Source organism: Chiloscyllium plagiosum, unplaced genomic scaffold (assembly GCF_037043375.1).
Source record: "Chiloscyllium plagiosum isolate Xiang-an unplaced genomic scaffold, Cpla_swu_hap1 HiC_scaffold_53X, whole genome shotgun sequence".
NCBI lineage: Eukaryota > Metazoa > Chordata > Chondrichthyes > Orectolobiformes > Hemiscylliidae > Chiloscyllium > Chiloscyllium plagiosum.
Window position 1 is genome coordinate 25736402 of NW_028270191.1, and position 25087 is coordinate 25761488.

Consider the following 25087-nt stretch of genomic DNA (forward strand, 5'->3'; position numbering starts at 1 on the left):
TGCTGAAACCATTGAATCTCGAATGAAAAGCTAGATAGCTATTTACAGCCAAGAAAGATATCAGAATGGAGAGACAGTGTGAACAAAAATTCATTAGTATAGGGTTGTGTGGAGAGAGCAGAACTGTAGCATTAGGTTTGGATGGCTTGAGCAAAGAGCTGGGGCAGTCTTACTGAGATGAATGGACTCTCTTCATGCTGCAACTTTCTATAAACCTAGAAAGTTCCAGGCTCAAGTCCCAATCTGTACAGAGTAAGTGAATCTCTATTGGGACAGTAGAAGATAAGGCTCAACCATCTTTTCCTCCCCTGGGAGGATAACTTGCCACTTAACTGAGTTACGAGTGTTCACAAAGCCAGAGTCAGCACCTTGGTTTAACATCTCAGAAGCTACATTACCAACAGTGCAGCACTCCCTCAGTATATCACGATATCAGCCTTGATTTTTGTGCTTGAGTCCTGGAGTAGGATTCAAAACCAGAACCTATGACTCAGACAAGAGAGCAACCGACTGAGCCATAGCTGACCCTAAGGAGGGGGCAGGGGAGGAATCTGGTGGAGGACAGGAAGAGCAAGAATGATGGAGACCGACCATAAAAAGGAGCAAGGTGCACTTGCCTTGGAGACAACTCTACTTTCCTTTGGTGGGACTGCAAGTTTGGAATCTTCTGGAAACTGGCTTACATTTTGAATGGGAAAGCAGCAGAAGAGCAGACAGAAGATATTCCTCCACAAGACTTGGCTATAAACTAGTTCTGTGTTGAACCTGCATATAAACCAAAACAACTTAGGTAGATTGAAAAAAACCCTGAAATCTAGCAGTATTAAGATCCTTACTGATGTTTCATTATTTATATCAATTTTGTTTTTAATTTTACTGTATTGCAAATAAAGAGGTAGAAAGGTCCATCTGGTTTGGCTGTCTGTCTCCATGTCAGAACACTAACCTAACCTTAATCCTAGTAAATCAAAAGTACAACCAGACTTTAAAGTCTCCCAAAAACAATACATTTGACCCTTTCCATGCTCAGCTGCTCCAACACTTCCCCACCACTGCTTGGTTACAAAACCTTTTGCAAATTTTGTGCTTATGAAAAGTTCTGTTACTCAAAGAAATAATTACATTTACAAACTTACAACATCATCCCAAAATATCCCATTACTGCTGGAATAGTCATTTCTGCAGATCCAGCAGAACAACTCAACAGTGATGTCTTGTGCATGAGGAGTCTACCTCTTTACTCCAATAATGAGTCCTCCAGGCGACACAGACTATCTGACTAAATTTCTGGATTATGTTCACCGCACCAGATGAGGGAAGACGAAGAATCTGACTTCACCCCCTCAAGTTGGGACGGTTGGAGAGTCCACCACCGCCTCAAAGCAGTCTAGAGGCCATTAATGCCAAGCCACATATCTGCAAATGCCAATAAAGCAGCCAACAATCTGCTTTATTGATTCCATCCCCACCAGAGGTGCCATTCTCATATGAAGAAAATCCAGAGCAAGTGGTGATTCTTTCCTAGGCACCAGAAATTTGGAACATGTTCTGAACACTTCACCACCTTGGGAGATGGACAAAGATAATCAAGGTGGGCACTGCTGCTGCTGCTCAATGGGCCTACTTCTGCTCCCATGTCTTCAGGGGGAAGACTTGCAAATTCCTACAACACCCTCATTCAGAGAGGTGGGGTGGGAGAGGAAATGGGCCAAACTTGGTGGTGTAGTGAACAGTGAAGAGGGTTACCTCAGAGTACAATAGGACCTTGATCAGTTGGACTGATGGGCTAAGGAGTAGCAGACTGAGTTTAATTTAGATAAATGTGGGGTGTTGCATTTTGGTAAGGCAAACCAGGGCAGGACTTATACACTTACTGGTAGGGCCCTGGGGAATGTTGCCAAAGAGACCGAGGGTGCAGGTGCAAAATTCCTTGAAAGTGGAGTCGAAGGAAGACAGGATGGTCAAGGCGGCGTTATGCACACTTGCCTCAATTGGTCTGTGCATGGAGTATAGGAATTGGGATGTCTCGTTGCGGCTGTTCAGGATATTGGTGAGGCCATTTTTAGAATACTGCATACAGAATTGTGAGTAAAATTGCCACCTCCCCAGACCAGAAGGGTGATTGAAATAAATATGCAGGAGAAAGCCTGTGCTAACGCAAGTCTACCCTTATTCAATGACTACCTCAATTCACCAATACTATGCCTTCCCTCACACCATCCTATACAGTTAAACCCACTGCACCAAGGAGTAATAGCTGAGGACCAATGGTAGAAAGTTTAGCGATAGAAAATATCTATCAGAAACCACTCTCTTATTGTAGTTGAGGCAACTTAACCACCTGCCTTGATTTTCCACAGCATCAATGGACCCTGTTAAACTGATTCCAGAGTGGCCAAAGACTTTGAGTAGCCACCTTTCAGTGGGGTTGCCAAGATTATCCAGGCTGCAGTTATGGTACAGACCAAACAATGACTCTCATTGTTGTAGAGTGTCCACTGACTAAATTTAAAGGTAGATCTAAACAATGCCATCTAGCTACTGATGAGGCTATTGTTCAACTCTGTGACTATGCACACACTAAATAAATAAAGGGTAGTCTCTTTAACTTGTGGGAGTAGATGCATCTCACAATAAATCCTTGCAATGCTTCTTTTTCCCACCCTATATTTGATTAGACATTACTCAGTTCTATAGCACCTGCTTGTTCCTGTGCAACTTGAATTACAGTGTAAATTATTGTCAAGTCTTCAGAGTGATATTATATTAGGTTCCACCAGGGAGTGCTGCGGGCCCAAGAATAAATGCCAGAGTCGCTTACACAGAATGGCAGCCAGAATGAGTTGCAGTTGCTTTAAATGAGCATCTCACGTATTTAATGTAGCTTTTGTGCTTTAAAACACATTCCTCCTCACAACATAAATACACCCAAAGCAGCCCAGAAATTCCTTGGAAAGACACTGCCATCAAATCCAGTGATAAAATCAGTACTGAAGTTATACTTCTCAATTGAGATTTTGTTGAGGCTGCAACTAAAACTTTGGGGGCTGCATCTCAAGATGATGTTCAAGTTCATTTTCTGTGAGCGGTCTCTCTGGCATCTAACCCAGTGCCCATTTTTCACATGTGAATTGAGACATTATACATCAGAATGGTCAACTGGAGAGCATGTTTCTTCAGCTGTTTTATTTCACATACTTGATCAACAAAACAACAGGGATCTTTACTCTAATGCAGGGTTGTACCTGTCCAGGGGGCAGTGGACAAGGAAATCATGAAGGGACTTTACTATCTAACCTGTGCAATACTGGATGAGGAGACGTTCCTCCAATTAAATGTTAGCAAGATTGAAGTCACTGTTTCATTTCCCTCTCCACTAACTCAAAAGGAATGTTTCAAAAGAGTGGTGGGGGAGGTTAAATAGGTGGAGGAGTGGCATTACTAATCAGGGATAGAATCACAGCTGCAGAAAGGGAGGTGGTCATTGAGGGGTTGTCTACAGAGTCAGTATGGGTGGAAGTCAAACAGGAAAGGAGCAGTTACTTTATTGGGAGTTTTCTATAGATTCCCCAATAGCAACAGAGACATGGAGGAGCAGATTGGGAGGAAGATTTTGGAACAGTTGTTAACTTCCCTAATATTGATTGGAACCTTCTTAGTTCAAAGAGTTTGAATGGAACAGTTTTTGTCATGTGTGTCCAGTTTTTGTCATGTGTGTTCCTGACTCAATATGTAGATGGGGAAGGCCATATTGGATTTGGTGCTTGGCAATGAACCAGGCCTGGTGTCAGATCTCTCAGTGGAAGAGTATTTCAGTGATAATGATCGCAACTCCCTGGCCTTTACTATAGTCATGGAGAGAGATAGGAGCAGACAGTATGGAAAGTATTTAATTGGGGGAGGGGAAATTATAATGCTATGAGGCAGAAACTGGGGCGCTGAAATTGAAAACAGAAGTTCTCAGGAAAATGCACAACAGAAATGTGGAGATTGTTTAGTAAGCACTTGCTGATAGGGCTGAACAGATTTGTCCCACTGAGGCAGAGAAGGGATCGTAAGTTGAAAGAACTTTGGGTGACAAGGGACCTGGGACATCTAGTCAAGAGGAGGAAGGAAACCGAGTTAAGGTTGATGAGACAAGGATCAGACAGGGCTCAAATGGATTGCAAGGTAGCCAGGAAGGAACTGATGAATGGACTTGAGAGCTAGAAGGGGGCCATAGTGGGCAGGATTAAGGAAAATCCTAAGGCATGTGAGGAACAAGAAGATCGTCAGAGTGAGGGTAGGGCCGATCAGGCATAGTGGAGGGAACTTGCGCCTGGAGTCAGAAGAATATTCGCTACTGAGATGGACCTTGAAGTTTCTGAGGACAGCTTGAAACAGACTGATATGCTCGAACAGGTTGATTTTAAGGAAGAGAATGTGCTGAAGATTTTGAAAAACATGAGGATAGATAAATCCCCTGGGCCAGACAGGATATACCCTTGGTTACTACAGAGATTGCTGCGCCTTTGGTGATGATCTTTGCCTCCTGTCTGCTGGAGTAATGCCAGATGTTTGGCAGGTGGCAAATGTTATTCCCTCTTGGAAAACCATAATTTGATTAGAGATAGCATGGCTTTGAGAGGGACAGATCATGCCTCACAAACCTTATTGAATTCTTTGAGGATGTGACAAAACATATTGATGAAGGTAGAACAGTGGATGTGGTGTACATGGATTTTTGCATGGCATTTGATAAGGTTCCCCATCGTAGGCTCATTCAGAAAGTAAGGAGGCATGGGATCCAGGGAAATCTGGCTGTCTGGATACAGAATTGGCTGGCCCACAGTAGACAGAGGGTGTTAGTAGATGGAAAGTATTCAACCTGGAGCTTGGTGACCAGCGGTGTTCTGTAGGGATCGGTTCTGGCATCTCTGCTATTTGTGATTTTTATAAACATCTTGGATGAGGAAGTGGAAGGGTGGTTTAGTAAGTTTGCCGATGACGTGAAGGTTGGTGGAGTGGTGGATAGTGTGGAGGGCTGTTGTAGATTGCAACGGGACATTAACAGGATGCAGAAGTGGACTGATAAATGGCAGGTGGAATTTCACCTGGAAAAGTGTGAAGTGATTCACTTTGGAAGGTCAGAATACAGGGGTAAAGGCAGGATTCTTGGCATTGTAGAGGAAGAGAGGGAGCTTGGGGTCCATGTCCATAAATCCCTCAAAGTTGCCACTCAAGTTGATAGAGTTGTTAAGAAGGCGTAAGGTCTGTTGACTTTCATTAGCAGGGGGATTGAGTTTCAGAGCCACAAGGTTATGCTGCAGGTCTCTAGAGCCCTAGTTAGACCACACTTGGAATATTGTGTTCAGTTCTGGTTGCCTCATTATAGGAAAGATGTGGAAGCTTTAGAGAGGGTACAGAGGGGATTTACCAGGATGCTGTCTGGATTGGAAGCATGTCTCATGAAGAGTGGTTGAGGGAGCTATAGGGCTTTTCTCATTGGAGTGTTATGAAGATGTAGGTGTGCATGTACCTTTAAGAGAGTTGAAAAGCTAGCAAGGACTGACAAAGCACAGAGAGTCCTGAACAATGTAAAAAAGTAACACTTGGTCAAAACAAATAGCTGCAGATGAGTTGCCATGAAACAAAAACAAAGTCAAGTTCGACAAATCAATTTAAATTATGCCCCGAGATACCAAACTCCAATCAAATTTGAATTTAGTATTTTGATAATATTAAAATCAATGAAACAGTACAATGTTTTGGGGATAAAACCAGACATTTTGAACCATTAAAAAAAGAACTGACAAGGACATCCACAAATATAGACTGCTTGCTGAAGAACTCTCTGAAAGGTACCTATCTATAAGAAGTTTGTGCAGCAGAACATTGAAACTGACAGAGAAAATCTACAGAGGAAAATCTACAAAGCTGACTGGTTTTTTTGAAACGTGATTTTTTTTGTAAATCTTACTAGGGATTTTTTTAAAAATCGGACCAGTATTGTAGGTTAAAAGTAAAAGATAGGTTTAAGAGAAAGGAGTTATAAATAGTTGCTGGTTTTAATATTCTCTGTTGGACTTAAAGAATAAAGTTGTTAATTTTTACTTTAAATCGTGACTTCTGGGACAGTTCTTTGCCTCTCGAATTTCAACAGGTTACGGCGCGAGGTAAGCTTCTCTGTGTGTTGGGTTTAAATAGGCAGAGGGGTTTACCCCATGTCATAACAGTTTCAGGGCTTTTGTCCACCATTTGAACAGGTTTAGACAGATCCAGTCTGAGATTTGAATAGATTTGGGGTACAATAAAGCCCAGTAGGTTTAAACACTTGCAGGTTAGTGTCCTAGATCTTTAAGTAAAACGTAGGTGAGACAATTTGTTTAATTTCAGTGACTTGTAGTTGGTTCAATTAAAAGTGAGAGAAATGGCTCTTAAAAGAGGTTCTGGGGTTTAAAGATGATTCTCAAATTTGTCAAGAACGTTTAGAAGGAAAGAAAGGTCATACTTTTAGAGTTAGCAAATAAGTTAGATTTGGGTTTAACTAAGGACAGAAGTAAAGCTGAAATTGTAAGGGAGTTACTCAAACACTTAGGTGTGTCAGAGAAACAGACAAGCGCAGTCGAGGTAAAAAATCTTAAATTACAATTGAGGAAAATGGAGTTAGAAGATAAACAAAGGGAGAGAGAAGAAAGAGAGAGGAGAGAGAGAGAGAGGGAAAAAAGGATAGAGAGAGAGACAGAGAAGGTTCTTTGCTGAGCAAAGAGAGAAGAAAGGGAGAGAGAAAGAGAGAGAGGAAAAAGAAAGAGAGAGATGGTTCTTAGCTGAGCAAAAAGAGAGAGAATTTGAACTTGATAAGTTGCAACTTACGTCATCAAAGTCAAGTTAACAGGATGGAGATTAAAACAGAAGGTAGTGATATGTACAAGTATGTCAAAACTCTGCCACATTTTGAGAGAAGATGTTGAAGCCTTCTTTATTTAATTTGAAAAACTGGCTAGGCAGATGGAGTGGTCCGAGAATTTATGGGTAATGCTAGTGGGCGGCACAGTGGCACAGTGGTTAGCACTGCTGCCTCACAGCGCCAGAGACCCGGGTTCATTTCCCGCCTCAGGCAACTGACTGTGTGGAGTTTACATATTCTCCCTGTGTCTGCGTGGGTTTCCTCCGGGTGCTCCGGTTTCCTCCCACAGTCCAAAGATATGCAAGTTAGGTGAATTGGCCATGCTAAATTGCCCGTAGTGTTAGGTGAAGGGGTAAATGTATGGGTGGGTTGCGCTTTGGCAAGTCAGTGTGGACTTGTTGGGCCGAAGGGCCTGTTTCCACACTAAGTTATCTAATCTAATTGTAATCTAAAAAAACAGAGCTCGTGAGGTATTTGCCGCACTGTCAGATGAGGGGTTAAGAGATTATGAAAAGGTCAAACAGGCTATTTTAAGTGCTTATGAATTGGTACCAGAAGTGTACAAACAGCGGTTCAAAAACATAAAGGAGGAACCAAGTCAGACTTTTGTTAAGTTCGAAAGAATTAAACACAGTCATTTTGATAGATGGGTGCGGGTCTTAAAGATAGATATGACCTATGAGGTTCTAAGAGGGATTATTCTGCTGGAGGAGTTTAAAAACGCACTTCCAGAGATGGTAAGAATTCACATGGATGAACAGAAAGTTCAGGAAGTGAGAAGGGCAGCAGAATTAGCAGATGAATACATGCTGGTGCGTAAGACAAGCTTCCGGCCAGGATTTCGTTCTGTGAGTGATAGAAGTTGGGAAAAACAAAGAACAAAGAAAATTTATAACCCAGGAACAGGCCCTTCCGCCCTCCAAGCCTGTGCCGATCCAAATCCACTGTCTGAACCTATCGTCCAATTCATAAAGATCTGTATCCCTCTGCTCCCCACCTCCTCATGCATCTGTCCAGACGCATCTTAAATGAATCTACCATGCCTGCCTCTACTACCTCGGCAGGCAACACATTCCAGGCACCTATCACCCTCTGTGTAAAGTATTTTCAGTGTGTATCCCCCTTAAAGTTTTCACCTCTCACCTTGAATGCGTGAGCTCTCGTTATTGAATCCAGGTAACTACAGACCAGTGAGCCTGACGTCAGTGGTGGGAAAGCTGATGGAGACTGTACTTATGTCAATGTGATCCATAGTAAACAAACTTGTATCTCTAATCTCAACATTCATCATGTCCCTCTCCTCAGTGAACACTGATGCAAAGTAATCACTGATAATCTCACCCATTTTCTCAGGTTTGACACACAACCTTCTTTCCTTATCCTTTAGAGGACCAATCCTTTCTCTTGTTACCCTATTGCTTCTTATTAGATGAATAAAATGCCTTTGGATTCTCCTTAATTCTGCTTGCTAGTTATTTCATGACCTCTTTTAACCAGCTTGATTCCTCGTTTAAGATTGGTCCTACTCTCCCAAAATTCCTCCAAAGCCCATTCTGTTCTTAGCTACCTGGATCTTATGTACGCTGCCCTTTCCCTCTTGGCTAGTTACATGATTTCTCCTGTCATCCACAGTTCACAAATCTTGCCTTTCCTATTCCTTGTTTTCAAAGGGACATGCCTATCCTGCACTATCTTTAAAAGCCTCCCACATATCAAATGTCGACTTCTCTTCAAATAGCTGCTCCCCATCCACATTTCCCAGATCCTGCTGAATTTTGCTAGAAAATTGGCCTTGGCCCAGTTTAGTACTCTTCCCTTAGGACCACTCTCATCTTTGTCTATGAGTATTCTAAAACTTACAGAATTGTGGTCACTATTCCCAAAGAAAACCCCCACTGCAACTTCTACCACATGGCTGGCTCATTCCCAACATCAGGTTCAATATGGCCCCTTCCTTTGTCGGACTATTGGCATGCTGCTCTAGAAAACTTTCCTGGATGCTCCTTAAAATTCTACCCCAAACAGACCTCTGACACTAAGTCTATCCAAGTCAATGTTGGAAAATTAAAATCACCACCACCCTGTTGCCTTTACATCTTTCCATAATCTGCTTACCTATTTGTTCTTCTACCTCACGCTCACGGTTGGGAGGCCTGTAGTATAGCCCCAACAATGTAACTGCACTCTTCTTATTTCTCAGCACTACCCATAATGCCTCATTGCTCAAGCCCTCCATAGTGTAAAAGGGGAGATCCTACAGTGTGAAAGAGTGTTGAGAACATTGGTAAGTGTTTACCACAGGTTAAAGAAGCCCGAGAGGCTGGAAAGGAGATGAAAGGCCTCAGGTGTTCTCACTGTAATGGAGTGGACACAGAAAATTGCAGTACCAGTGGTTTCAGAAGGATACTGGGAAAAGGTGTTTTCACTGCCAGAAGGTGGGGCACGTAAAGTCACTGCGCTGGTAGTTAAAGAAAGGCACTGTGAGAAAAGATGTGGTTTAAAAAAGCTAAGCCAGTGGCATTAGTGAAAGTAGGAAAGGAAAACCCAAGAAGAGCAGAGGAGCTACAGGAGAGTGTACAGCCGAGGCAGGGGCTGGGTATGGCGTTAGTACCGGACTTCTATAAAGAATTCATCTCTGTGGGTAAAGTTTACTCACAAAGAACAAGGGGAGAAGGACAAGAAGTTATAGTTTTAAGAGATACAGAATCTAAAAAGTCTCTAATTGTAAGAGATAAGCAAATTTGCAATCTTTCTGATCTGTTAGCTGAGTGTGGTAATTTGTGGGATAGATGGACAGAAATTTAGCATTCCCCTATATAAGATCAGGTTGGAGTGCCAACTCAAGACTGGGAAAATAACAGTGGGAGTGATTGACAGAGTGTCAGTTCCAGGAATCCAGTTTGTTCTTGGGAATGATTTAGCAGGATCCAAGGTGGGAGTGACACCCCTTGTTGTGGAAAACACAAGGAAGATCAAAAAACTGAGGAGTTAAGACAGGAATATCCTGGTATTTTTACAAACTATATAGTAACCAGATCCCACTATCATAAGTCACAGCACAAAGCAAAAACTAAAGAGAAAGATGAAGGAGTTGAGGTTCAGTTAGCGGACACCCTGTTTGACGTAATGGTGCAGGAAAAACCTGAACAGGCAGAGGGTCAAAGCTAAGGGATTTGCAACAGAAAGACAAGACAATAAAAGATATATATATATATATCCATAAATATATATATGGATGCGTACCCCAAAAAGGAGGCAGAGGATATTCCTGAGGGTTATTATCCGAAAGACAGAATCCTAAGACGGAAATGGTGACCACAGCAGGTTAGTGCAGAGGAGAAATAGGCCGAAATGCACAAGATTGCGTTGCCGGTAGCATACAGACAGGAAGTGTTACGGGTAGCACATGAACTACCTGGAGGTCACCTAGGGGTATGAATGACTCAGGCTAAGGTACAAAGCCATACATATTGGCCTGGAATGCACATGGATATGGTTAACTTTTGCAGTATGTGTCATACATACTAAATGGTAGGTCAGCCATAGGAGGTAATAAAACCAGCATCTTTGTTGTCAATTCCCACATTTGAATAACCTTTCACAAGTTATAATTGATAGTGTAGGTCCCCTCCCGAGAACTAAAAGTGGGAACCAGTACTTGTCAACCATAATGGATGTGTCTACCAGATTTCCAGAGGCAATTCGATTACGGAGTATCAAGGCAAATGGGTGGTATGGGCTACCCAGAGAGATTCAGTCGGACCAAGGGTCAAGTTTTACTGCTCGGCTGTTTAAGGAGGTTATGGGTAGCTTAGGTATACAACACTTTAAATATAGTGTATATCATTCGGAATCCCAGTGAGCTTTAGAAAGATGGTATCAGACCTTGAAGACCACGTTGAGAGCATACAGTCAGGATTACCCAAATGATTGGGATAAAGATATCCCATTTGTATTGTTTCCCATTAGAGATGGCCCAAATGAATCTACTCAGTTTACTCCCTTCGAGTTAATATTCGGGCATGAAGTGAGAGGCTTGACATTAATTAAAGAGCAACTGACAGGACCAAAGTCGGAGATCTCACACTTAGATTATGTATTGTAGGCAAGGGAGAGATTAAATCGAGTAGGTGAGTTAGCTAAACAGCGCCTCGAGGGCACAGTATAGAATGAAGCAGGTGGCAAATAAAAGCTCCGAAACTCGGACATTTTCCCAAGGGGATAACATGTTAGTACTGTTACCAGTGATAGGAGATCCCTTCAAAGCCAGGGTAAGTGGTCCCTCTCAAATGGAGAACAAGTTGAGTCAGTTGAACTATCTAGTAAAGATGCCAGTTAGGAAAAAACAGTGTCGGGTTTGTCATGTGAACATGATGAAACTGTCTTATACTAGAGAAAAAGAACTGGACAAACAGGTGTTGATTACTGCCCTGCACAGTGAGGAATCAAATCCAGATGGTGTGGATTTTGATATGTCTCAAAATATGTTAAAAATGAAGTCCTTGAGGAGTGGGATAGGTTAATAAACTACCTGTCGTCTCAGGAGCATAGAACACAATTGAAACATTTGTTACTGCAGTATGAGGATACATATAGGAATCAGATGGGAAGGACGAATGCTACTGCACATGAGGTAGACGTAGGGAATGCTCTGATAAAACAACACCCCTATCGGCTTAATCCTTTCAAAGTAAGTCAGGTCCAGAAGGAGGTGCAAGTCATGCTTAACTAGGAGATCATCAAACTGAGCCAGAGCAAGTGGAGTTTGCCAGTCGTCTTAGTTCCCAAACCAGACAGGACTCAATGATTTTGCATGGATTATCGGAAGGTCAACACCATTACAAAATCGGACTCACATCCAATACTGAGATTGGAGGACTGTATCGAGAAAGTTGACAAGCCAGTAACATCACCAAATCGGACTTATTGCGTGGTTACTGGCAAGTAGTGGACTACACGACACTACACTGAAAGTGTAGGCTATGCTTCACTAGGTGTAGTGGACAGTGAAGAAGGTTACCTCAGATTACAACTGATCAGATGGGCCAATGGGCTGAGAAGTGACAGATGGAGTTTCATTCAGATAAATGCAAGGTGCTGCATTTTGTGAAAGCAAATCTTAGCAGGACTTATACACTTAATGGTAAGGTCATAGCGAGTGTTGCTGAACAAAGAGACCTTGGAATGCAGGTTCATAGCTCCTTGAAAGGAGAGTCACAGGTAGATAGAATAGTGAAGAAGGGGTTTGGTATGCTTCCCTTTATTAGTCAGAGTATTGAGTACAGGAGTTGGAAGGTCATATTGCGGCTGTACAGGACATTGGTTAGGCCACTGTTGGAATATTGCGTGCGATTCTGGTCTCTTTCATATTGGAAGGATGTTGTGAAATGTGAAAGGGTTCAGAAAAGATTCACAAAGATGTTGCTAGGGTTGGAGGATTTGAGCTATTGGGAGAGGTTGAATAGGTTGGGGCTGTTTTCCCTGGAGTGTCGGAGGCTGAGGGGTGACCTTATAAAGGTTTATAAAATCATGAGGGGCATGGATAGGATAAATAGACAAAGTCTCTTCCCTGGGATGGGGGAGTCCAGGACTAGAGGGTATAGGTTTAGGGTGAGAGGGGAAAGATATAAAAGAGACCTAAGGAGCAACTTTTTCACGCAGAGGGTGGTGTGTGTATGCAATGAGTTGCCAGAGGAAGTGGTAGAGGCTAGTACAATTGCACCATTTAAAAAGCATCTGGATGGGTATATAAACAGGAAGGGTGTGGAGGGATATGGGCCGGGTGCTGGCAGGTGGGACTAGATTGGGTTGGGATATCTGGTCGGCATGGACGAGTTGGACCAAAGGGTCTGTTTCTGTGGCTAGGGTCTGGTTCTATGCTGCACATCTCTATGACTCTAAGTACCTTTATCAGAGACGAAGAAGAGAATTTCTGCATTTGTCACCCCAAATGGGCTACAATCAATTTAAAGTGATGCCTTTTGGAATGAAGAATGCACCCACCACATTCCAAAGGCTCATGAACAGAGTTGTGGCTGGGTTAACAAACTGTGCAGTCTATTTGGACGATGTAGTGATCTTTAGTAAGTCCTGGGAAGATCACATGGCACAGCTGGCAGAGCTCTTTGAATGACTACAAGAAGTAAAACTGGTTATAAACTTAAACAAAACTGAATTTATGAAAGCAGAGGTGATGTTCTTGGGGCATAACATCGGTCATGGAAGCTTGACTCCACAGAATGCAAAGACTAAGGCCATCGAGGAATTACCACGACCAACCTCAAAGAAAGAGGTGCTTCGATTCTTGGGATTAAATGGATTCTATCGGAAGTTTGTTACAAACTTAACTATACAGTGGTACCGTTAACCGATTTGCTGAAGAAGAACATAAAGTTGGGGTGAACAGAGCAATGCCAGGAAGCATTCGACCATTTGAAAGCAATATTAACCATCACACTAGTTTTAGCTTCATCAAACTTTTCAAAATCTTTCAAAGTTGTCATCAATGCGAGTTACATGGGAGTTGGAGCTGTACTGCTGCACGAAAATGATAATGAGATTGAACTGCCAGTTGGTTACTTTTTGTAGAAACTGAACATCCAGCAGAGGAGATACTTGAAAAAGAACTACTGAGTTTGGTACTGGCCTTCCAACATTTTAATGTGTATGTTACAAACAATGTGTCGGAGATGGTTGTGTACACGGATCACAAGCCTCTTACATTCTTGGAACGCTTCACAGACATGAATATGAGTCTATTTCATTGGAGTCTTATGTTACAGATTTTTAATTTACATATTGTACATGTTGCGGGTCATAAGAACGTAATCACAAATGCATTATCGTGGATTTAACTAATAAAGTATAGATAAGATTGGTATCTATTCAATGGTATATTTATGTGGGAAGAAGTTAATATGAACTTAGATTAAAGTCACACGTATGTCATGATAAGGTGGTTAAGGAGTAGAGAAAAAACATAAGACATCTTTTCATTATGATGGTTCATTTTTTCTTAAAGGGGAGGTGTTATGAAGGTGTAGGTGTGTACTGTACCTTTAAGAGAGTTGAAAAGCTCGCAAGGACTGACAAAGCACAAAGAGTCCTGAACACAGGAAAAAAGTAACACTTGGTTGAAACAAATAACTGCAGCTGAGTTGCCATGGAACACAAACAAATTCAAATTCAACAAATCAATTTAAATTATGCCCTGAGATATCAAAATCCAATCAAATTTGAATTTATTATTTTGATAATATTAAAATCAATGAAATGATCCAATGTTTTGGGGATAAAACATTTTGAACTGTTAAATAAAGAACTGCCAAAGACATCCACAAATATAGACTGCTAGCTGAAGAGCTCTCTGAAAGGTACCTATCTATAAGAAGTTTGCGCAGCAAAACATCGCAACCAACATAAAGAAAATCTACAGAGGGAAAAAAAAAATCGACAAAGTTGACTGGTTTTGAGAAATATGATTTTTTTTTGTAAATCTTAGGCAGGATTTATCATCGGACCAGTATCGTAAAATAGGAGGTAAAAGATAGGTTTAAGAGAAAAGAGTTGAAAATAGTTGTTGGTTTTAAAATTCTCTGCTGGACTTAAAGAATAAAGTTGTTAATTTTTACTTTAAATAGTGACTTCTGGGATAGTTCTTTGCCTCTTGAATTTAACAGATTACTGCGCAAGGTGAGCTTCTGTGTGTCAGGTTTAAATTAGCAGAGAGGTTTACCCCATGTTGTAAGATGTAGCAAAGAAGAACGAGAGGTGACTTGATAGAGGTGTACAAGATGATGAGAGGCATAGATAGTGGATAACCAGAGATTTTTTTCCCATGATGGAAATGTCTACCACAAGGGGGCATAATTTTAAGATGATTGGCAGAAAGCTTAGGGGAGATGTCAGAGGTGGGTTCTTTACACAGAGTGGTGGGTGCATGGAAAATGCATTGCCAGCAGTGGTAGTGGAGTCAGAAATATTAGGGACATTTACGTGACTCTTGGATAGACATATGGAAGATAGTACAAATGAAGGGTATGTAGGTTAGTCTGCTCTTAGAGTAGGATAAAAGGCTGACACAACATCGAGAGCTGAAGGGTATGTACTATGCTGTACTGTTCTATGTTCTTACCACAGGTGACCACTATACACTCTCACACACAAGCAGACACACATACACACACGATCACACTCACACAGACCCCCCTCTCATACACGCACACATGCGCACACCCTTTCACAGGCACGTACTCTGTCAGACACACACTTATATCAGACTATGGGGTGAATCTGTATTTGCAGATACATTCTATTTTGTTCAAAAAGCACACAAGTTGAAGGCAGTCAGTCCATGTGACATTTTATCAGTTCCTACTTTGTAAATAGAACCAGTCTGACTCCAGATTGCGATACAGACAGACTCTAAGCTTACACCTTTAACTCATTGTCTGAGCTGTCACTTTTTTTAAAAAAAACAGTAAAACCTTAAGTTATCTCAGGACTGTGACTTGAAAGAGATTCCGGGATTTACATATTAATCAATCGGAACCTGCATCTCCATTTTAAGTGATAAAAGATTAACAGCAATCCAGGTTTGTTCAATACATTGCATCAGTTATTAGATTCCCTACAGTGTGGAAACAGGCCCTTCAGCCCAACCAGTCCACACCGACCCTCCGAAGAGTAACCCATCCAGACCCATTTCCCTCTGACTAATGCATCTAGCACTACGGGCAATTTAGCATGGCCAATTCACCTGACTTGCACATCTTTGGACTGTGGGAGGAAACCGGAGCACCTGGAGAAAACCCATGCAGACACAGGGAGAATGTGCAAACTCCACACAGTCGCCTGAGGCTGGAATATTGACACTTTGATCAGTTATATTGACACTTTGATCTTTTACTATAAATTCTGTGTCCTATGATCCTGTCCCACTAGCTACCTGACCAAGGAGCAGCACGCCAAAAGCTTGTACTTTCAAATAAACCTGTTGGACTATAATGTGGTGTCGTGTGATGTTTAACTTTGTTTACCCTAATCCAACACCTCCACATCATCCCTCTTCTTGGCAGCAGCCTGCAATTAAGTCACCATCTGCAATCTTGATGTTACATTTGATGCTAAGATAAGTTTCTAATCTTACATCTGCACCATTACTAATGAAGGTAGAAAGAGGCATCCTTACTTTGCCTGATATTACATCTCAGTTCATTGGCTGCTTAAAGCTAAGGCTTGGTGAGGCTATCTCTACAATAGACTACTCCAAAGCATATCTAGAATCCCTACAGTATTTATAATCCCTGTATTATATGCACAGTGTAGAAACAGGCCCTTTGACCCAACAAGTCCACACCGAACCTCCAAAGAGTATCCCACCCAGACTCATTCCCCTACCCTATTACTCCACATGTCCCCTGACTAATGCACCTAACATACACATCCCTAAACACTATGGGCAATTTAGTTTGGCCAACTCACCTAACCTGCACATCTTTGGACTGTGGGAGGAAACCGGAGCACCTGGAGGAAACTCAAGCAGCACAGGGAGAGTGTGCAAACTCCACATTCTGGTTGAATCCAAATTCCATATCTGGCTGATCTCCGACAGTTCTACCCTCTATAAACTCAAGGTCAACTAAATCTCTGCTGCTTGGTGTCTTAACCTCCACAAAGTCTCATTTCCCTATTACCCCATGCTCTCTGACTTACACTGGCTCAATCAAACAAGGTCCTGATTTTTAAAATTCATATCCTCATTTTGAAACTCCTGTATGGCCTTGCCCCACTATCTCAATTCCATTATTCTCATTTGTGCACTCTGACTCATCTAGCCTCACGTGCATCTCCAATTACAAATGCTCTCCAATGGTAGCTATGCCTTCAGTTGCTTTGACCAAAGACCTGAAATTTCCTTCCTGCAATTATTTAAGACATATTAAAAACCTAGTTCTTTGGCCAAGCTTTTGGTTGTCTGACCTAATATCTCCTTATGTAGCTTGGTGTCATACTTTATTTTACATACTCCTATGAAGCTCCTTGAGATGTTTTATTACATCAAAAGATACAACGTAATTACAAGTCCTTGTTGTGCCCGCCTGGGAGTTTTTAATGAGCCACCGGTGTCAAAAGTTTTCTGAAGGGCTTATGCCCAAAACTATGATTCTCCTGTTCCTCGGATGCTGCCTGACCTGCTGTACTTTTCCAGTACCACACTCTTCACACTGGTGTCAATGTCAACAAGATATATTTTGCAGCTTTTACACCATGCCTTGAAAAAATAAACTAAAGTTGAAAGAGGGGAGAAAAAAAATCATGTATCTAAGTACTCCAAAAGATTTTGCAACTTGATTATTCCTGTTGTCAAGCCCCAATGCTTTGAAGAACATGTGTGCCAGAGTACTCAATCATGGAGATCATCACAGCCATGCTGCATCCAAACTCCACCCACCGACACTGTAAAAATTATATCCAGAAGTGTTCTTACATCCAATTGAATGTTTTCTCCACCCTCACCAAAACACCTGTGTTTTTCTTTATCTGTTAACCACCACAGTGAATCACTCATCCAACACACCAACAATCACCATGGGTGACCAGATATTGATCAGCACAGAACCAGATTAAATTGTCCCTCTCTTAGCCCAGTTTTCCTGTGACCACACCCACCCTGTACAGCTCAGAAAAATGCCAAGTGCACCTCAGCATCTGGTTACCAAGCAAAATTAGTCACTCCAACAAGCTACAGAACCAAGTCACCAAACTAAACAAAAAAAAACCCAAAAGAACTGCGGATGCTGGAAATCAGAAACAAAAACCAAAATCAAATTGCTGGAAAAACTCAACAGGTCTGGCACCATCTGTGGAGAGAAATCAGAGTTAATGTTTCAGGTCTATTGACCCATGTTCAGAACAGATGGTAGCTCGGAAATGATTTGACATTTACACAGAAGATCAGGTTGGGGCAGAGCAAATAATAGGTGGAGATAGAGCCCAAAGAGAAGAAAAACAGAAAGAAGTGGGTAAACGTTAGTCTGGGGGAATGAGTAGCTGTTAATGGGGGCTATTAGTAGCTGACAATGGGTTATCAGTGGTAGCAGCCCATGTGATGACAAGGTCAGGTGTGTGGAGGTGGGGTAAGAACATGGCCTCAAGTCCTAAAATTGTTGACCTTGATACTGAGTCCAGAAAGCTGTAGAATTCCCAAGTGGAAAATGAAGTGCTGTTATTCCAGCTTGCACTGAGCTTTGCTGGAACACTGCTGCAAGCCTGAGACAGATGTTGGCCAGAGAACATGGCATTGTGTTGAAATGGCAGGCAATTGGAAGCTCCAGGCCATTTCTGCAGACAGAACGCAAATGTTCTACAAAGCAGTCACCCAGTCTGTGCTTCATGTCCCCCATGTAGAGGAGACCACACTGTGAGCAGTGAGTACAGCAGAGTAGATTGAGTGAAGTGCAGGTATATTTAGGACCTTGGATAGTGAGGGAGAAAGTAAATGGGCATGTATTGCTGAGAGGCTGTGGGGGCATGTTGGTAGTGAAGGATGAGTGGACCAGGGTATCCCAGAAGGAACAGTCCCTGCAGAAGGCTGACAAGGGAGGGTAGGGGAATGTGTGTCTGGTGATGGTATCCCACTGGAATTGGCAGAAATGGTAGCTAATGATCCTCTGGATGTGGATACTGGTGGGATGGTAGGTGAGGTACAAGGGGGACCCTATCGCTGTCGTGGGAGGGAAGAGAGGGGGTGTGGGCTGAAGTGCGGGAGATGGGCCAGACCCAACTAAGAAACCTGTCAGCCACAGTGCTGGGGAATCCTCGGTCGAGGAAGAAGGTGGACATTTCAGAAGCACCCCATGTCAAAATTGGTATCATTAGAACAGATGCGACAGAGACAGAGGAACTGTGAAAATAGAATAGAGTGTCTTTACAGGAAGCAGGGTGTAAGTATGTATGGTCAGTCAAGGTAACTAAGGGAGTCGGTGGGTCTGTGGTGGATATTGCTGGAAAGCTTATCCCTAGAAAATGGAAACAGATGTCAAGGAAGGGAAGGGCAAGTCAGGTGAACCAAGTGAAGGTGAGAGGAGTGGAAACTGGAAGCGAAGTCACCACACACTCTTTCCCAACTCGAGGAAATCATTGATCTCTTGGGTGTACAGAAGATAGATTGAGCTATAACAAAAGAAGAAAGTAACTTGCATTTCCAGAAGCACCTTTCATGACATTCCAATGTGGCTTATAATCAATTAAGTACTTTTGAAGCATAATCGCTACTATGAAGTAGGAAGCATAGTAGCTAACATGTGCGCAGAAGGGTCCCACGAGGAGGCAGCATTGTTCCCCTTCTATCCCATCCAAGTCAGGTGCTAAAGCATTATAGGGTCACTGTGTGCCCATTTTCACAGCATGTCACCCTCTACCCATTCGATCAATATGAATTTAATCATTCTGCAGCCCACTAATTAAAACGGCTTCCATATCAACTTTAGGCTAAAGGACCTTTCTTGAATTCATAAATCACGTGACATTAGTTCCATAGATCTCTACAGGCCTTTTTGGCACAATGCCCAGATGCCTTGCTTTCAAGTATAGACAAAACATTTCTAACGAACACAGCTGGACTTGATCCTCTCCCCACTTGACATCCACGCAGGAATGTGCCTGAACATTGTACTTTCAGTCAGGGCTCAGGAGATAGCAAATCAGGAACAGAGATCTTTAGCTGTTTTTTTTTCTCTTTAGTTCAGGAAGGCTGGGACAGTGTTGCAGGTCCATTAGGCTCATGCACCAATCATGAACATATCTAAGTGTAGTGATTGTAATAAGCTGGAGATCAGAATGAGTTCACTGATTGGACCAGATTAACAGCCCCAATCAGGGAGACTTGACTGACAGACAAACAGGAGTGTCTGGGTGCTGGGGAAAAAAAATAAGCACTACCGCAGTGCCAAGGGTGCCAAAAGAAAAACAAACAGGAGTGTCTCCCCCTCCAACTCTATTTTGATTTAATCCCTGCCCTCCCCTTCACTGTTTGATCACGCAGCATTGCCCTTTGATGTGAAGGGCACTGCTTGTCACTGGCCACTCAGCTGTTTCCTTTCTTCCTGGTGGTGGAAATTTGAATAAAGATTCGTACACCTGGTGTCTTGCACTGTGTCTCACACCTGCACACATGTAACATGGGTGCTGAGGAAAAATAAGCACTCCCACAGTTAGGTGGTAATGTGGGGGGTTAAAAACAATTAGACAGAAGTATCAGGGGTTCAGTTTGCTCAGAGCTGGCTCTGAGGGAGCTGGATCAGTGTACTGTGCACAAGAAAAAAAAACAGGAGTGTCTCCCCCTCCAATGCTATTTTGATTTAATCCCTGTCCTCCCCTTCACTGTTCGATCCCGCAGCATTGCCCTTTGATGTGAAGGGCACTGCTTGTCACTGGCCACTCGAGTGTTTCCTTTCTTCCTGGTGGTGGTAACTGAATAAAGATGTGTACACATTGTGTCTCTCACACCTGCACACACACACAACATGGGTGCTGGGGAAAAAATAAGCACTACCGCAGTTAGGCGGTAGTGTGGGGGTTTTTAAAAAAAAATAAATAAGAGTGTCTGGGTGCTGGGGAAAAAAGAATAAGCACTACCGCAGTTAGGCGATAGTGTGGGGGTAAAAAGGGGGGAAAAAAGTGTCTGGGTGCTGGGGAAAAAGTAAGCACTACCACAGTTCGGCGGTAGTGTGGGGGAAAAGAAGAAGAAAAAAAGGAGTGTCCTCTAATTATGCTAAAGAAAAAAAAAAGTTTGCCAAAAGAAAAACAAACAGGAATGTCTCCCCCTCCAACTCTATTTTGATTTAATCCCTGCCCTCCTCTTCACTGTTTGATAATGCAGCATTGCCCTTTGATGTGAAGAACACTGCTTGTCACTGGCCACTTGGGTATTTCCTTTCTTCCTGGTGGTGGAAATTGAATAAAGATTTGTACACCTTATGTCCTTCACTGTGTCTCATGCTTACAAAAAGAAAATCAGGAGTGTCCCAAAAAAAATATAAATAGGAGTATCAGAGATTCTGGGACGCAGAACTGATTCTAAAGAGGCAGTACTGTAGTCAAGAACTCTTCAAGTGTAAATAAAGGGTGACTTGATGATGGGATACCACCCTCTGTGGATCATCCTAGTCTGTGTCCACCGCACTATGCATTTCCTCACTGTGCCATAAAGGAATCATGGAGGACTTCTCAACATACACTGAGTAATGATAGACAAACGAAGGCACTGAACACCCGGATTCATTTACACTCCAAACAAACCAAAACATGCACAACTTGAGGAAATGTAAACATTTCTGGGTATGTCTTCAATATTGTATCCAAACAACAACAAAAAAGGACAATTGCTAATAGTTGAGATAAAACATCCAAAAATATGGAAAATTGAGGTCCCTCATTTTCTAAATTTGCATCAACTAAAGCTTTCAAAATGGTGACTACCAATCTATCCCATCTTATTAAAGTCAGTCTGTTCATGGTGTTATGGACCAGGCCAGACCCCCTCAACTGATGCAGTTGGCCCCACCACTGAGTTTTAAACAAAACTGAATTTATTTGCAAGATTATCAAATGAAACACAAACAAAAGATAACAGAATATAGAATAACTTCACCTACCCGAAAACTGAACAGATTATCCCAATTTAGTGATACTGTTACTAATTCCTGCAAAAATCCCATAAACACCCCTTGGCAAAAAACGTAATATCAAACACAGGGTCTTACAGGAGAGAGAGAGAGAGAGAGATGTCAGAGAGATTCAGCATGGAATACCTTCTTCCATGTAGCTGTTTCTTTGACCAGCAGCCTTAAAAAAAATGACTAGCAGCTCTGAACAGCCAGACTGCTAAAGACTAAACCTGAGTAAAGCTGAGCTGGGAGTACTGGCCACTCCCCTTTCATTGTACAAGTGTTTCTTTTTAAAACTTAAAAGCTTCTTCAAGTAGATAAACACAGACAAAACTGAACCTCTGTCTTTACAACACCTATGAAAAAATCCCAAGGACAACCTAACCTTGTTAAAGGAGCAGCATCGTCACAACAGTCCAGAATCAGACTGAAAAATTGCTTTGCTCATCCCTGGCATCTATGCAGTCAAGCAACAGAACACATTGGCAGAACATTAGATGACTCAAATGTTTGTATTCACTGAACTCATTCATCAATATTTGGGCTGATGGTTTTTGGCTTCTTGGGGAACTGTGCCATGATTAGTTCACCAGTCAAATATTACACTAGAGTTCCCTTTGAATTAAGACTTATTTGGTGATAAAGGAGGGCCCACAGCTTCTATATTAACAAGAACGCATCATGGGGCTTCAAATTAACTTTAATCCAGAACAGTGACTGAGTTCGAAGAGTTTCTGGACAGTCACCCCATCTGGATGTAGGTTTACTTGCTAAGCTGGAATTTTCATTTTCAGACACATCGTCACCATACTAGGTAACATCTACAGTGAGCCTCTGGATGAAACACTGGTGGCGTAGCCCGCTTTCTATTGATATGTTTGCGTTTCCTTGGGTTGGTGATGTCATTTCCTATGGTGATGTCATTTCCTGTTCTTTTTCTCAGGGGATGGTAAACAGGATCGGAATCAATGTGTTTGTTGATAGAGTTCCGGTTGGGATGCCATGCTTCAAGGAATTCTCATGCTTGTCTCTTTTTGCTTTGTCCTAGGATGGATGTGTTGCCCCAGTTGAAGTGGTGTCCTCCCTCATCCGTATGTAAGGATACTAGAGACAGTGGGTCATGTCTTTTTGTGGCTAATTGACGTTCATGTATCCTGGTGGTTAGTTTTCTGCCTGTTTGTCCAATGTAGTGTGTTTGTTACAGTTCTTGCAGGGTATTTTGTAAATGACATTAGTTTTGCTTGTTGTCTGTATAGGGTCTTTCAAGTTCATTAGCTGCTGTTTTAGTGTGTTGGTGGGTTTGTAGGCTACCATGATGCCAAGGCATCTGAGTAGTCTAGCAGTCAGTTCCAAGATGTCTTTGATGTAGGGGAGAGTGGCTAGGGCTTCTTGACGTGTTTTGTCCTCTTGTTTGGGTTTGTTGCTGGAGAAATCGGCGGATTGTGTTCATTGGGTATCGTTCTTTTTGAATACACCGTATAGGTGATTTTCCTCTGCTCCTATGCAGGCATAGTTCCTCTGTGCTGCAGTCTGTGGTGGCTTGTTGAAATAATGTTCTAATGCAGCTTTGTTTGTGGATGTTTGGATGATTGTTTCTGTAGTTCAATATTTGGTCCGTATGTGTTGTTTTCCTGGAGACGCTGGTTTGAAGTTCTCCATTGGCTGTTCGTTCTACTGCGACATCTTGGAATGGCAGTTTGTTATTGTTGTCCTCCTCTTTAGTGAATTTTATGTCAGTGAGGGTATTGATGGTCTTGAAGGTTTCCTCTAATTTGTTTCATTTAGTGATGACAAAGGTGTCATCCACGTAGTGGACCCAAAGTTTGAGTTGGATGGTTGGCAGAGCTGTTTGAGTCTCTGCATTACTGCCTCTGCTAAGAACCCTGAGATCGGCGATCCCATGGGTGTTCCATTGGTTTGTCTATAGGCTTTGTTGTTGAAGGTGAAGTGGGTGGTAAGGCATAGGTCCACTAGCTTGATGATACTGTCCTTGTTGATGAAGATGGTGGTGTTTGGTGTATGTGTTTTTGGTTCTTCTAATAGTGTAGTCAGTGTTTCCTTGGCCAGGTTGATGTTGATGGATGTGAAGAGGGCTGTTACGTCAAAGGAGACCATTATTTCATCCTCTATCTTGGTGTCTTTGATGGTCTTCAGGAATTCTTGGGTGGAGTGGATGGAGTGGTGCAAGTCTTCTAAGTGTTTTAGTCTTTGGTGTAGCTCCTTAGCCAATCTGTAAGTTGGTGTTCCAGATAGTGAGACTATGGGTCTGAGGGGGGCTCCTGGTTTGTGAATTTTGGGTAATCCGTAGAAGCTTGGTATTGGATCTGTCTGGTTTCATTTTTTGGAAGTCGGTCTTATTCATTTCTCCAGATTTCTTAAGTTTTTTTGAGTAGGGCTATGATTCGGTTCTCTCGTTGTGGGGTCAGGTCTGTTGCCACTTGTTGTTAAGTGTTGGTATCTGCAAGTAGTGCATTTGCTTTCTCAATGTAATCTCTTTGATTTAAAATGACTGTCAAGCGTCTTTTGTCTGCAGGTAGGATAATAATGTTCCAACCAGAACTCTCTCAAAAACACATTGACTTGGATCCCATTTACCACCCTCTGAGAAAAAGAACAGGAAATGATGTCACCACAGGAAATGACATCACCAACCCAAGGAAACCCAAACATATCAATATAAATGGGCTACACCACCAGTGCCTCATCCAGAGGCTCACTGAAGATGTTACCTAGTATGGTAATGAAATGTCTGAAAACGAAACTTCCAGCTCAGCGAGCAAACCTACATCCAGAATCTCAACCGGAGCTACAAATCTTCTCAAAACTCGCTAGTCACCCCATCTTTTGTGGATACAGTCCCTAGACTTTAATACCTATAACTCCAAATTACACCTTCCAACACAATAACTCACAAAAATTGTTGATATTGAAAATGTTGATTGATTTTTGAATCCTTCCCTACTGCTATCCTCCAGCTTTATAACTTCTGATTTCTGTGCTTTCCTACAACTTTGGCCTCCTACTCAATATTCTCTCCCCACCCCACCCCACCCCCAATTTCCATTGTCCCATTTTGATCGTTCTGGCTTCACCTGTCTGGGTCACAAGTTTTGGATTTCTCTCCCTGATTCTTCTCACCTTCCTCCCCTCCTCGAAGATGCTTGATCTATCTGTTTTGATATCTTCTTCTTTGATAGAGTGTTGATTTTTTTGAGCATGCTTTTATGAAGTGCCTTGGGACATTTTCCGACATTAAAAAAAGATGCTTTATTGTCATTGCAGATCTTCATTGATTCCTTTCCTGCACTAATCCTGAAGAGAGAACAGGACTTATTTTTCTGTGAGCAAATTGCAGACTGTGATCTTTTTGACTCAGTACCACATTGTGCAGTGCATTTGTGCACAAAGTTGTGGTCAGCCTGCACTATTTTCAGCCTGACAGAGGGGGAAAGAGAGAGCACATACAGTAGGGATTCCCATCACTGACTGGAAGCCAACTATCATCCACTGAAAGGTTGACATGGAAATTAGT